The sequence below is a fragment of the Pollachius pollachius genome (assembly GCF_949987615.1).
Source record: "Pollachius pollachius genome assembly, contig: scaffold_140, whole genome shotgun sequence".
NCBI lineage: Eukaryota > Metazoa > Chordata > Actinopteri > Gadiformes > Gadidae > Pollachius > Pollachius pollachius.
In genome coordinates this window covers 1,490-4,973 of record NW_027641111.1, presented here as the reverse complement: position 1 = coordinate 4,973, position 3,484 = coordinate 1,490, and the positions used below count along the sequence as shown (strand labels likewise).

Sequence of the window (3,484 nt, the reverse complement as noted above, 5' to 3'; positions counted from 1 at the left end):
CTGGACCAACACTGCCCCCTACCGACGCATCGAGAGAAGTTTGTCGCTCACTGCACCCAGTGCTAGTATTCAAGGTTGGAATTACAGAATTCATAAAATAAATCTTAAAATAATCGTCGTTTTAATTTGTTTGAAGTTAAATGCATAAAATATTTGTTAAAAAAGAGCTGTTTCACGTCAATGTGTTCTGCAGACACGTTAAATATTAAGGGAAATATATGGATGGTCGTTTAGAGTACTTCAATATGCACTGTATGGAGGTACATTTCGAATGAGAAAATACACGCTTTACCGAACATAGTCCTTGAGGCATAAGTCTATGCGAAATGAAAGCAGTAAGCGTATATGTATTTTTCATTGCCACTAGTTTACTGATGCACCTTTACTGCCCCCTGCTGGCAATCCGTCACCAGGGGTCTGATTTAACGACGTAGGCCCAAATTCCATATCACATCCACACAAAGTATTTTCCGTTCAAATGCCAAATATAACTGATTCGTTCATCCCCACGCCCCTTTATGCAACGTCTAAAAATTACCAGGGGGAATTACAGCTGGCCATGAATAAAGCTAACCTCTTTACTGGAGCTTTTATACAAGCATATTTCAATGTCCAGACACAGGAACCTAGTATATAGAACACACAGGAATCTAGTATATCCTTAATAAATGGAAGAAGAAATAGGTGGTGGTCAACAATCATTTAGGCAACATCAAGTTTATTTTGTACAAGTTGCAAACTCAAAGTTACCATTTGAGAGCTGTACATAAATGTTACAAAGACACAATTACATGTTAAATTATTTATTCTGTAAAAAAAAAAACTGAACAAAAGCCTCAACCTATTGGAAACAGGGAAGCCATTGGCTGGGAGGAAGTTGAACTCAAGAATTCAACAAGGGCTCCTGCAGCAACAACAGCAGCAGGTCACGTTATCCAAGGATAACCGTCACAGAGCCGTGTCAAGCAAGCTACATGGACGCTGTACCCTTCTCGCTAAACAACCTCATCCGAAGAGTTGCTTCAGAGCTCTGAAAATTCAAAAACATAGGATCGTCATTAACAACATCCTGTAAACCACAGAAAGCTTGAAGTTACAAACAGACAATCACATTCAAAAGGATTTTCATCTTTCCAAGCATTTCCCAGAGTCCAGTTCTTAAGTGGGTGGTGTCTTGGAGGTGAAATGGCCGGGAGAAACAGACATAGCTCTCGACCTTGGAATTCCAAACGTTCTCTTGCACCCTTTTTTGTCCCGTGGGCCACAAAGGTCCAAGAGGGGTTTTCAAAGATGCGTACACCAGACTTTAAAACAATGCAGGAGGTGAAACTCACCTGGATATAGCAAAGCATCACCAAGTGTTGGCAAGCGCTGCAGACGACCACGCCACCGTTTCGACAATCCTGGTTCTCAGTCACCTAGAATGACAGGAAACAAATTACAGCAAAACTTGAATTCTCAGTGGCTTGCGGTCAAGGTTACATGCAAGTCATTGTGGAAAAAAGCTACAATTTCAGTATAGTCTTGATTTGCCCACCTGTTAAGGGATCGGTTTCCATTAAGGCCAACATCTTCCAAAGACCCAGGCCTCACATATCTGAAAAAAGCAACAATTGTCATTAGGAACATCCTGTACACAATAGCTCATTTAAACTGCACCAGCATCGAAGTGCAGTACACATTATTAATCTCCCTTCTCCGAGTAATCCCGACATGGTTTAAGTTCTTAACCAGGTAATGTCCAGGAGGTGAAATGGCTGAGGGCCACTGATTTAGCCCTCTGCCTTGGAATTCCCGATTTTCTCTAGCATCCTTTTTTGTCCCGTTGGTCACAAAGGCCACTGAGGGGTTTTCAAAGATGCGGACCGACAACAGTACAGAGAGAGTTCAAGCTGGCCTTCTTGTGGGAAGACTTGTCAGTTTCTCCAACATTAACTGATTAATTTGTATTCGTCATTTTAGGGTGGGCAGAGCTGGAGGCTGCCTGCAGTACACTTCCTGTTTAAACTTTTTCAGGATGTTTTGAATGTAACATTGTCCATTAAACGTGACAGACCCTAATCCTACCAACCAACTAAACTCGCCTTGACCCCCACTCAGCGCTGTGACAGTCGCAGGTGACAGGCGGCTAACAGTTAGCCGCTAAAGCTGGTGCACATTACGGTCCCTCCAGTCATTCACGGACATGCTGGTTTACAGTTAAATTTCCCTCGTGTATACAATAGTTGTGGTCACATAATTTGATTCAGAACCACTGTTTAATTGCACACCTAGTTAGGTCAGAATGGATACATGCTCCACGTGGTTAGCCAATAGCATCAAATGCTACAGCAAGCACTTCAATATTTTAACGTAAATGATGGCCTCTTAGCTCCTAGTTCACTTACCCATTTCAACAAACCATGGCATCAATGTTGACAGATTTACCGCCCAATCTGGCAACACTGATTTGGCTTTTGACGATTACGCTTAGACATTGTCAAACTTACAGTCAAGTTCCATTTCGTCTTCCGTTCAGGTCCCTTCGTCGTGTGGTTTCGTGGAGAGGACACTGAAGACACTGGTCTTCTCTAGTTTTCATTTCTTTAACATAGGAACATTCAAGCTTTGCCATCCTACTTCTAGGGAACGGTCAGAAAAACCACACAGGACCTATGAAAGAGAAAGACCTCGAACGGGAAACGTACTTATACATAGGCTGAATCTCATACCCGCCCATTTTCACAACGAGCCAATCAAAATGCAAACACAATGCTGACACGTGGGTGTGTTGAACCAATCAACAGACAGAACACTGACATACTTCTTTGCGACTACACCCACTATGTAAGATTTGAAAACATGTTGAATAGCATTTTACTGCATTGGACCACAAATAATAACCTGACGGATACAATTTAGGGAGGATTTAAGCATTAATCCAAATACAGGAAGAACCACCAAGTTCTATCTGAATAAGATAACTAAATTACCTTATCGAAACGACTGTTTTGTTTGTAATATTGAATATTAAAGGTTGTTTCGGCGATTCTTGGCCGAAACACAAATGATCACATTCATCTGACCTTTCCCCACGATCCGCAAGCTGTCCGCCCCATAAGCATGGTACTACAAACCACTTAAAACCAAAAATAAATAGTATTCCAACCAATCACTGACAAAGGGTTGGTGTTGTGGGTTTCTTCGCTTGATACATCGCTGATACAACCTTTAACACTTTTATGGTGAATGGGAGCACGATGAGTCGGCTTTACTGAAAGATACAAAAAAGCGGAGTAATGAAAAAATAAACATACTTACTGCAGTTTATGCAGTTCATTTCTGGAATAAACCGGCAGGATTATAAACACTTTCATACGCATTGGAGACAGAGACTCTGTACTTCACAAACTATGGCATTTATTTCAAACAGAGGCTTCTGTTTGATTACATTTGTACAATAAATTACACAATGACCATCGTAAGATGAGCCTAATAAATACTA

At 41.3% G+C, this 3,484-nt stretch overlaps 1 long non-coding RNA gene across 1 annotated transcript; it reads right to left on the bottom strand.

The window, feature by feature from the left end:
* Window positions 1–763: 763 nt before the first annotated feature.
* LOC307091749 lies at window positions 764–3,209 on the bottom strand. The gene is made up of 4 exons (XR_013812757.1): window positions 2,490–3,209; window positions 1,538–1,597; window positions 1,335–1,418; window positions 764–1,030 (listed from the first exon to the last, which is right to left on the bottom strand). It is a non-coding gene; the product is annotated as an uncharacterized lncRNA (long non-coding RNA).
* Between the last annotated feature and the right edge of the window lie 275 nt (window positions 3,210–3,484).